The 12549-nt window shown below is 38.2% G+C and overlaps 1 protein-coding gene across 1 annotated transcript in view; it reads right to left on the bottom strand.

Annotated features, from left to right (window-relative positions):
• PRDM11 (PR/SET domain 11) overlaps nt 1-10092 on the bottom strand; it is a 44797-nt gene extending 34705 nt beyond the window's left edge. Inside the window, exon 1 of the mRNA XM_056528199.1 lies at nt 9522-10092. The gene's annotated coding sequence lies outside the window, so the exon portion shown is untranslated. The remainder of the gene's footprint in view (nt 1-9521) is intronic.
• Between the last annotated feature and the right edge of the window lie 2457 nt (nt 10093-12549).

Below are 12549 nucleotides of genomic sequence, written 5' to 3'. Positions count from 1 at the left end.
TATACAGTAGTATATACAGGGTGTGTAGTAATATACAGTAGTATATACAGGGTGTGTAGCAGTATACAGTAGTATATACAGGGTGTGTAGTAATATACAGTAGTATATACAGGGTGTGTAGCAGTATACAGTAGTATATACAGGGTGTGTAGCAGTATGCAGTAGTGTATACAGGGTGTGTAGTAGTATACAGTAGTATATACAGGGTGTGTAGTATACAGTAGTGTATACAGGGTGTGTAGTAGTATACAGTAGTGTATACAGGGTGTGTAGTAGTATATACAGGGTGTGTAGCAGTATACAGTAGTATATACAGGGTGTGTAGCAGTATACAGTAGTGTATACAGGGTGTGTAGTAGTATATACAGGGTGTGTAGCAGTATACAGTAGTGTATACAGGGTGTGTAGTAGTATATACAGGGTGTGTAGCAGTATACAGTAGTGTATACAGGGTGTGTAGTAGTATATACAGGGTGTGTAGCAGTATACAGTAGTATATACAGGGTGTGTAGCAGTATACAGTAGTATATACAGGATGTGTAGCAGTATACAGTAGTATATACAGGATGTGTAGCAGTATACAGTAGTATATACAGGGTGTGTAGCAGTATACAGTAGTGTATACAGGGTGTGTAGCAGTATACAGTAGTATATACAGGATGTGTATCAGTATACAGTAGTATATACAGGATGTGTAGCAGTATACAGTAGTATATACACGGTATGTAGCAGTATACAGTAGTATATACAGGATGTGTATCAGTATACAGTAGTGTATACAGGGTGTGTAGCAGTATACAGTAGTATATACAGGGTGTGTAGCAATATACAGTAGTATATACAGGGTGTGTAGTAGTATACAGTAGTGTATACAGGGTGTGTAGCAGTATACAGTAGTGTATACAGGGTGTGTAGCAGTATACAGTAGTATATACAGGGTGTGTAGCAGTATACAGTAGTATATACAGGGTGTGTAGTAGTATACAGTAGTGTATACAGGGTGTGTAGCAGTATACAGTAGTATATACAGGGTGTGTAGCAGTATACAGTAGTATATACAGGGTGTGTAGCAGTATACAGTAGTATATACAGGGTGTGTAGCAGTATACAGTAGTATACACAGGGTGTGTAGCAGTATACAGTAGTATACACAGGGTGTGTAGCAGTATACAGTAGTATATACAGGGTGTGTAGCATTATACAGTAGTATATACAGGGTGTGTAGCAGTATACAGTAGTATATACAGGGTGTGTAGCAGTATACAGTAGTATATACAGGGTGTGTAGCAGTATACAGTAGTATATACAGGGTGTGTAGCAGTATACAGTAGTATATACAGGGTGTGTAGCAGTATACAGTAGTATATACAGGGTGTGTAGCAGTATACAGTAGTATATACAGGGTGTGTAGCAGTATACAGTAGTATATACAGGGTGTGTAGCAGTATACAGTAGTATATACAGGGTGTGTAGCAGTATACAGTAGTATATACAGGGTGTGTAGCAGTATACAGTAGTATATACAGGGTGTGTAGCAGTATACAGTAGTATATACAGAGTGTGTAGCAGTATACAGTAGTATATACAGGGTGTGTAGTATACAGTAGTATATACAGGGTGTGTAGCAGTATACAGTAGTATATACAGGGTGTGTAGTAGTATACAGTAGTATATACAGGGTGTGTAGCAGTATACAGTAGTATATACAGGGTGTGTAGCAGTATACAGTAGTATATACAGGGTGTGTAGCAGTATACAGTAGTATATACAGGGTGTGTAGCAGTATACAGTAGTATATACAGGGTGTGTAGCAGTATACAGTAGTATATACAGAGTGTGTAGTAGTATACAGTAGTATACACAGGGTGTGTAGCAGTATACACAGGGTGTGTAGCAGTATACAGTAGTATATACAGGGTGTGTAGCAGTATACAGTAGTATACACAGGGTGTGTAGCAGTATACAGTAGTATATACAGTGTGTGTAGCAGTATACAGTAGTATATACAGGGTGTGTAGCAGTATACAGTAGTATATACAGGGTGTGTAGCAGTATACAGTAGTATATACAGGGTGTGTAGCAGTATACAGTAGTATATACAGCATGTGTAGCAGTATACAGTAGTATATACAGGGTGTGTAGCAGCATACAGTAGTATATACAGAGTGTTTAGTAGCATACAGTAGTATACACAGGGTGTGTAGCAGTATACACAGGGTGTGTAGCAGTATATAGTAGTATATACAGGGTGTGTAGCAGTATACAGTAGTATATACAGGGTGTGTAGCAGTATACAGTAGTATACACAGGGTGTGTAGCAGTATACAGTAGTATACACAGGGTGTGTAGCAGTACACAGTAGTATACACAGGGTGTGTAGCAGTATACAGTAGTATACACAGGGTGTGTAGCAGCATACAGTAGTATATACAGAGTGTTTAGTAGTATACAGTAGTATACACAGGGTGTGTAGCAGTATACACAGGGTGTGTAGCAGTATACAGTAGTATATACAGCATGTGTAGCAGTATACAGTAGTATATACAGGGTGTGTAGCAGCATACAGTAGTATATACAGAGTGTTTAGTAGTATACAGTAGTATACACAGGGTGTGTAGCAGTATACACAGGGTGTGTAGCAGTATACAGTAGTATATACAGGGTGTGTAGCAGTATACAGTAGTGTATACAGGGTGTGTAGCAGTATACAGTAGTATATACAGGGTGTGTAGCAGTATACAGTAGTATATACAGGGTGTGTAGCAGTATACAGTAGTATACACAGGGTGTGTAGCAGTACACAGTAGTATATACAGGGTGTGTAGCAGTACACAGTAGTATACACAGGGTGTGTAGCAGTATACAGTAGTATACACAGGGTGTGTAGCAGTATACAGTAGTATATACAGGGTGTGTAGCAGTATACAGTAGTATACACAGGGTGTGTAGTAGTATACAGTAGTGTATACAGGGTGTGTAGCAGTATACAGTAGTATACACAGGGTGTGTAGCAGTATACAGTAGTATACACAGGGTGTGTAGCAGTATACAGTAGTGTATACAGGGTGTGTAGTAGTATACAGTAGTGTATACAGGGTGTGGAGTAGTATACAGTAGTGTATACAGGGTGTGGAGTAGTATACAGTAGTGTATACAGGGTGTGGAGTAGTATACAGAGTGAGTATATATAGGGTGTGTAGTAGTATACAGTAGTATATACAGGGTGTGTAGTAGTATACAGTAGTGTATACAGGGTGTGTAGTAGTATACAGTAGTATATACAGGGTGTGTAGTAGTATACAGGGAGTAGATACAGGGTGTGTAGTAGTATACAGTAGTATATACAGGGTGTGTAGTAGTATACAGTAGTATATACAGGGTGTGTAGTATATATAGTAGTGTATACAGGGTGTGTAGTAGTATACAGTAGTATATACAGGGTGTGTAGTAGTATACAGTAGTATATACAGGGTGTGTAGCAGTATACAGTAGTATATACAGGGTATGTAGCAGTATACAGTGGTATATACAGGGTGTGTAGTAGTATACAGTAGTATAAACAGGGTGTGTAGTATATATAGTAGTGTATACAGGGTGTGTAGTAGTATACAGTAGTATATACAGGGTGTGTAGTAGTATACAGTAGTGTATACAGGATGTGTAGTAGTATACAGTAGTATATACAGGGTGTGTAGTAGTATACAGTAGTGTATACAGGGTGTGTAGTATACAGTAGTATATACAGGGTGTGTAGCAGTATACAGTAGTGTATACAGGGTGTGTAGTAGTATACAGTAGTGTATACAGGGTGTGGAGTAGTATACAGTAGTATATACAGGGTGTGTAGCAGTATACAGTAGTATATACAGGGTGTGTAGCAGTATACAGTAGTATATACAGGGTGTGTAGCAGTATACAGTAGTATATACAGGGTGTGTAGCAGTATACAGTAGTGTATACAGGGTGTGTAGCAGTATACAGTAGTGTATACAGGGTGTGTAGCAGTATACAGTAGTGTATACAGGGTGTGTAGCAGTATACAGTAGTGTATACAGGGTGTGTAGCAGTATACAGTAGTGTATACAGGGTGTGTAGCAGTATACAGTAGTGTATACAGGGTGTGTAGTATATACAGTAGTGTATACAGGGTGTGTAGCAGTATACAGTAGTATATACAGGGTGTGTAGCAGTATACAGTAGTGTATACAGGGTGTGTAGCAGTATACAGTAGTGTATACAGGGTGTGTAGAAGTATACAGTAGTGTATACAGGGTGTGTAGTATATACAGTAGTGTATACAGGGTGTGTAGCAGTATACAGTAGTATATACAGGGTGTGTAGCAGTATACAGTAGTATATAAAGGGTGTGTAGCAGTACACAGTAGTGTATACAGGGTGTGTAGCAGTATACAGTAGTATATACAGAGTGTGTAGCAGTATACAGTAGTATATACAGAGTGTGTAGCAGTATACTGTAGTATATACAGGGTGTGTAGTAGTATACAGTAGTATATACAGGGTGTGTAGTAGTATACAGTAGTGTATACAGGGTGTGTAGCAGTATACAGTAGTGTATACAGGGTGTGTAGCAGTATACAGTAGTATATACAGGGTGTGTAGCAGTATACAGTAGTGTATACAGGGTGTGTAGTAGTATACAGTAGTGTATACAGGGTGTGTAGCAGTATACAGTAGTATATACAGGGTGTGTAGCAGTATGCAGTAGTGTATACAGGGTGTGTAGTAGTATACAGTAGTATATACAGGGTGTGTAGTATACAGTAGTGTATACAGGGTGTGTAGTAGTATACAGTAGTGTATACAGGGTGTGTAGTAGTATACAGTAGTATATACAGGGTGTGTAGCAGTATAAAGTAGTGTATACAGGGTGTGTAGTAGTATACAGTAGTGCATACAGGGTGTGTAGTAGTATACAGTAGTGTATACAGGGTGTGTAGTAGTATACAGTAGTATATACAGGGTGTGTAGCAGTATACAGTAGTGTATACAGGGTGTGTAGTAGTATATACAGGGTGTGTAGCAGTATACAGTAGTATATACAGGGTGTGTAGCAGTATACAGTAGTATATACAGGGTGTGTAGCAGTATGCAGTAGTGTATACAGGGTGTGTAGTAGTATATACAGGGTGTGTAGCAGTATACAGTAGTGTATACAGGGTGTGTAGTAGTATATACAGGGTGTGTAGCAGTATACAGTAGTATATACAGGGTGTGTAGCAGTATACAGTAGTATATACAGGGTGTGTAGTAGTATACAGTAGTATATACAGGGTGTGTAGCAGTATACAGTAGTATATACAGGGTGTGTAGTAGTATATACAGGATGTATAGCAGTATACAGTAGTATATACAGGGTGTGTAGCAGTATACAGTAGTATATACAGGGTGTGTAGCAGTATACAGTAGTGTATACAGGGTGTGTAGCAGTATACAGTAGTATATACAGGATGTGTATCAGTATACAGTAGTATATACAGGATGTGTAGCAATATACAGTAGTATATACACGGTGTGTAGCAGTATACAGTAGTATATACAGGATGTGTATCAGTATACAGTAGTGTATACAGGGTGTGTAGCAGTATACAGTAGTATATACAGGGTGTGTAGTAATATACAGTAGTATATACAGGGTGTGTAGCAGTATAAAGTAGTGTATACAGGGTGTGTAGCAGTATACAGTAGTATATACAGGGTGTGTAGTAATATACAGTAGTATATACAGGGTGTGTAGCAGTATACAGTAGTATATACAGGGTGTGTAGTAATATACAGTAGTATATACAGGGTGTGTAGCAGTATACAGTAGTATATACAGGGTGTGTAGCAGTATGCAGTAGTGTATACAGGGTGTGTAGTAGTATACAGTAGTATATACAGGGTGTGTAGTATACAGTAGTGTATACAGGGTGTGTAGTAGTATACAGTAGTGTATACAGGGTGTGTAGTAGTATACAGTAGTATATACAGGGTGTGTAGCAGTATACAGTAGTGTATACAGGGTGTGTAGTAGTATATACAGGGTGTGTAGCAGTATACAGTAGTATATACAGGGTGTGTAGCAGTATACAGTAGTGTATACAGGGTGTGTAGTAGTATATACAGGGTGTGTAGCAGTATACAGTAGTGTATACAGGGTGTGTAGTAGTATATACAGGGTGTGTAGCAGTATACAGTAGTGTATACAGGGTGTGTAGTAGTATATACAGGGTGTGTAGCAGTATACAGTAGTATATACAGGGTGTGTAGCAGTATACAGTAGTATATACAGGATGTGTAGCAGTATACAGTAGTATATACAGGATGTGTAGCAGTATACAGTAGTATATACAGGGTGTGTAGCAGTATACAGTAGTGTATACAGGGTGTGTAGCAGTATACAGTAGTATATACAGGATGTGTATCAGTATACAGTAGTATATACAGGATGTGTAGCAGTATACAGTAGTATATACACGGTATGTAGCAGTATACAGTAGTATATACAGGATGTGTATCAGTATACAGTAGTGTATACAGGGTGTGTAGCAGTATACAGTAGTATATACAGGGTGTGTAGCAATATACAGTAGTATATACAGGGTGTGTAGTAGTATACAGTAGTGTATACAGGGTGTGTAGCAGTATACAGTAGTGTATACAGGGTGTGTAGCAGTATACAGTAGTATATACAGGGTGTGTAGCAGTATACAGTAGTATATACAGGGTGTGTAGTAGTATACAGTAGTGTATACAGGGTGTGTAGCAGTATACAGTAGTATATACAGGGTGTGTAGCAGTATACAGTAGTATATACAGGGTGTGTAGCAGTATACAGTAGTATATACAGGGTGTGTAGCAGTATACAGTAGTATACACAGGGTGTGTAGCAGTATACAGTAGTATACACAGGGTGTGTAGCAGTATACAGTAGTATATACAGGGTGTGTAGCATTATACAGTAGTATATACAGGGTGTGTAGCAGTATACAGTAGTATATACAGGGTGTGTAGCAGTATACAGTAGTATATACAGGGTGTGTAGCAGTATACAGTAGTATATACAGGGTGTGTAGCAGTATACAGTAGTATATACAGGGTGTGTAGCAGTATACAGTAGTATATACAGGGTGTGTAGCAGTATACAGTAGTATATACAGGGTGTGTAGCAGTATACAGTAGTATATACAGGGTGTGTAGCAGTATACAGTAGTATATACAGGGTGTGTAGCAGTATACAGTAGTATATACAGGGTGTGTAGCAGTATACAGTAGTATATACAGGGTGTGTAGCAGTATACAGTAGTATATACAGAGTGTGTAGCAGTATACAGTAGTATATACAGGGTGTGTAGTATACAGTAGTATATACAGGGTGTGTAGCAGTATACAGTAGTATATACAGGGTGTGTAGTAGTATACAGTAGTATATACAGGGTGTGTAGCAGTATACAGTAGTATATACAGGGTGTGTAGCAGTATACAGTAGTATATACAGGGTGTGTAGCAGTATACAGTAGTATATACAGGGTGTGTAGCAGTATACAGTAGTATATACAGGGTGTGTAGCAGTATACAGTAGTATATACAGAGTGTGTAGTAGTATACAGTAGTATACACAGGGTGTGTAGCAGTATACACAGGGTGTGTAGCAGTATACAGTAGTATATACAGGGTGTGTAGCAGTATACAGTAGTATACACAGGGTGTGTAGCAGTATACAGTAGTATATACAGTGTGTGTAGCAGTATACAGTAGTATATACAGGGTGTGTAGCAGTATACAGTAGTATATACAGGGTGTGTAGCAGTATACAGTAGTATATACAGGGTGTGTAGCAGTATACAGTAGTATATACAGCATGTGTAGCAGTATACAGTAGTATATACAGGGTGTGTAGCAGCATACAGTAGTATATACAGAGTGTTTAGTAGCATACAGTAGTATACACAGGGTGTGTAGCAGTATACACAGGGTGTGTAGCAGTATATAGTAGTATATACAGGGTGTGTAGCAGTATACAGTAGTATATACAGGGTGTGTAGCAGTATACAGTAGTATACACAGGGTGTGTAGCAGTATACAGTAGTATACACAGGGTGTGTAGCAGTACACAGTAGTATACACAGGGTGTGTAGCAGTATACAGTAGTATACACAGGGTGTGTAGCAGCATACAGTAGTATATACAGAGTGTTTAGTAGTATACAGTAGTATACACAGGGTGTGTAGCAGTATACACAGGGTGTGTAGCAGTATACAGTAGTATATACAGCATGTGTAGCAGTATACAGTAGTATATACAGGGTGTGTAGCAGCATACAGTAGTATATACAGAGTGTTTAGTAGTATACAGTAGTATACACAGGGTGTGTAGCAGTATACACAGGGTGTGTAGCAGTATACAGTAGTATATACAGGGTGTGTAGCAGTATACAGTAGTGTATACAGGGTGTGTAGCAGTATACAGTAGTATATACAGGGTGTGTAGCAGTATACAGTAGTATATACAGGGTGTGTAGCAGTATACAGTAGTATACACAGGGTGTGTAGCAGTACACAGTAGTATATACAGGGTGTGTAGCAGTACACAGTAGTATACACAGGGTGTGTAGCAGTATACAGTAGTATACACAGGGTGTGTAGCAGTATACAGTAGTATATACAGGGTGTGTAGCAGTATACAGTAGTATACACAGGGTGTGTAGTAGTATACAGTAGTGTATACAGGGTGTGTAGCAGTATACAGTAGTATACACAGGGTGTGTAGCAGTATACAGTAGTATACACAGGGTGTGTAGCAGTATACAGTAGTGTATACAGGGTGTGTAGCAGTATACAGTAGTATATACAGGGTGTGTAGCAGTATACAGTAGTGTATACAGGGTGTGTAGCAGTATACAGTAGTATATACAGGGTGTGTAGCAGTATACAGTAGTGTATACAGGGTGTGTAGCAGTATACAGTAGTGTATACAGGGTGTGTAGCAGTATACAGTAGTATATACAGGGTGTGTAGCAGTATACAGTAGTGTATACAGGGTGTGAGCGCCCCGGGCCGGATGTTGCACACACAGCAGGAATATGACACCCTGCCTGTCCCTGACCTCACGGGGCCTCTTCTTCTTCTTCTTCTCCTCTCAGGCTGCACCCAGAGCCCACCTGGCCTATGACCCCGCCCCTTCCTACTACAGCTCCTCCCACCACAATTCACATAACTATCTTCTAGTCTCCACCCCCTCATTACCATTGGTCGCCGCGCCTGTCACTCATAGAAAAGAGGTCGAGCGCTACAATGTATCGAGTGTAACAGGGGCGGCGGGGGCGCGCACTAGTGAGAGGGTATGCGCGCTCCCGCGGCTACCTGCACCCAGTGACCCTTACCCCGACACCCCGGAGCCCCCCAATAATCAGTCCCGCGCCGCACGGTCCCTCCGCGGGTGCAGCCGCCCCTGGGTTCCGCTTTCTGCCACGCAGTCGCCCGTCGGGCCACTCGCCACATTGGCTAGTGCGGAAAACTCACCTCTCCGGGCGCCTCCGGACTGCGGGGTCCCTGCCCCGGGGTGGGGGGGTGTCCCCTCCAGGTGGGGGGTGCGGGGTCCTGCGCTCAGCGGTGCCGGCTCCTCCTCTCCCCTCCGCCGCCACTGCCGCTGCTGCTGCTGCCAGCTGTGACCACCATCTTCTTCCACAGGAAATGACGGGGGACGGAGGAAGAACCGGCGTGTGCGGGGCAGACCCGGACCCCCGAGCCCCAGCCCGCCCGCTGGGAGTAGTAGTGCACCGGCCAACCCCTGCAGTGACACCGACTACCTGTTAACCTCTGCGGCGCTGACTGCTGGAGGGACAGATAGGGTTAACCCCTGCAAGCCTGGAGGGGATAGTCATGTACTAAAGCCAGTGTTATCTATAAACCCATAGGGGGCAGTATTATAGTAGTTATATTCTTATATATAGGGGGCAGTATTATAGTAGTTACATTCTTATATATAGGGGGCAGTATTATAGTAGTTACATTCTTATATATAGGGGGCAGTATTATAGTAGTTACATTCTTATATATAGGGGGCAGTATTATAGTAGTTATATTCTTGTATATAGGAGCAGTATTATAGTAGTTATATTCTTGTATATAGGAGCAGTATTATAGTAGTTATATTCTTGTATATAGGAGCAGTATTATAGTAGTTATATTCTTGTATATAGGGGAAAGTATTATAGTAGTTATATTCTTGTATATAGGAGCAGTATTATAGTAGTTATATTCTTGTATATAGGAGCAGTATTATAGTAGTTATATTCTTGTATATAGGAGCAGTATTATAGTAGTTATATTCTTGTATATAGGAGCAGTATTATAGTAGTTATATTCTTGTACATAGGAGCAGTATTATAGTAGTTATATTCTTGTATATAGGAGCAGTATTATAGTAGTTATATTCTTGTATATAGGAGCAGTATTATAGTAGTTATATTCTTGTATATAGGAGCAGTATTATAGTAGTTATATTCTTGTACATAGGAGGCAGTATTATAGTAGTTATATTCTTGTATATAGGAGCAGTATTATAGTAGTTATATTCTTGTATATAGGAGCAGTATTATAGTAGTTATATTCTTGTATATAGGGGAAAGTATTATAGTAGTTATATTCTTGTATATAGGAGACAGTATTATAGTAGTTATATTCTTGTATATAGGAGCAGTATTATAGTAGTGATATTCTTGTATATAGGAGCAGTATTATAGTAGTTATATTCTTGTATATAGGAGCAGTATTATAGTAGTTATATTCTTGTATATAGGAAGCAGTATTATAGTAGTTATATTCTTGTATATAGGAGGCAGTATTATAGTAGTTATATTCTTTTATATAGGAGCAGTATTATAGTAGATATATTCTTGTATATAGGGGGCAGTATTATAGTAGTTGTATTCTTGTATATAGGAGCAGTATTATAGTAGTTATAGTCTTGTATATAGGAGCAGTATTATAGTAGTTATATTCTTGTATATAGGAGGCAGTATTATAGTAGTTATATTCTTTTATATAGGAGCAGTATTATAGTAGATATATTCTTGTATATAGGGGGCAGTATTATAGTAGTTGTATTCTTGTATATAGGAGCAGTATTATAGTAGTTATATTCTTGTATATAGGCGGCAGTATTATAGTAGTTATAGTCTTGTATATAGGAGCAGTATTATAGTAGTTATATTCTTGTATATAGGAGCAGTATTATAGTAGTTATATTCTTGTATATAGGGGCAGTATTATAGTAGTTATATTCTTGTATATAGGAGCAGTATTATAGTAGTTATATTCTTGTATATAGGGGCAGTATTATAGTAGTTATATTCTTGTATATAGGAGCAGTATTATAGTAGTTATATTCTTATATATAGGGGGCAGTATTATAGTAGTTATATTCTTATATATAGGGGGCAGTATTATAGTAGTTATATTCTTGTACATAGGAGCAGTATTATAGTAGTTATATTCTTGTATATAGGAGCAGCATTATAGTAGTTATATTCTTGTATATAGGAGCAGTATTATAGTAGTTACATTCTTGTATATAGGAGCAGTATTATAGTAGTTATATTCTTATAGGGGGCAGTATTATAGTAGTTATATTCTTGTATATAGGAGGCAGTATAATAGTAGTTATATTCTTGTATATAGAAGCAGTATTATAGTAGTTATATTCTTGTATATAGGAGCAGCATTATAGTAGTTATATTCTTGTATATAGGAGCAGTATTATAGTAGTTATATTCCTGTATATAGGAGCAGTATTATAGTAGTTATATTCTTGTATATAGGAGCAGTATTATAGTAGTTATATTCTTGTATATAGGATCAGTATTATAGTAGTTATATTCTTGTATATAGGGGCAGTATTATAGTAGTTATATTCTTGTATATAGGGGCAGTATTATAGTAGTTATATTCTTGTATATAGGGGCAGTATTATAGTAGTTATATTGTATATAGGACACAGTATTATAGTAGTTATTTTCATGTATATAGGGGCAGTATTATAGTAGTTATATTCTTGTATATAGGAGCAGTATTATAGTAGTTATATTCCTGTACATAGGAGGCAGTATTATAGTAGTTATATTCTTGTATATAGGAGCAGTATTATAGTAGTTATATTCTTGTATATAGGAGCAGTATTATAGTAGATATATTCTTGTATATAGGAGCAGTATTATAGTAGATATATTCTTATATATAAGAGCAGTATTATAGTAGTTATATTCTTGTATATAGGAGCAGTATTATAGTAATTATATTCTTGCATATAGGAGCAGTATTATAGTAGTTATATTCTTGTACATAGGAGGCAGTATTATAGTAGTTATATTCTTGTATATAGAAGCAGTATTATAGTAGTTATATTCTTGTATATAGGAGACAGTATTATAGTAGTTATATTCTTGTACATAGGGGGCAGTATTATAGTAGTTATATTCTTGTACATAGGAGCAGTATTATAGTATTTATAGTCTTCTACATAGGAGCAGTATTATAGTATTTATAGTCT

The sequence above is a fragment of the Hyla sarda genome, chromosome 6 (assembly GCF_029499605.1).
Source record: "Hyla sarda isolate aHylSar1 chromosome 6, aHylSar1.hap1, whole genome shotgun sequence".
In the NCBI taxonomy this organism is placed as follows: domain Eukaryota; kingdom Metazoa; phylum Chordata; class Amphibia; order Anura; family Hylidae; genus Hyla; species Hyla sarda.
The sequence above is the reverse complement of the archived record's forward strand: the minus strand, read 5'-3'. Positions and strand labels throughout refer to the sequence as shown.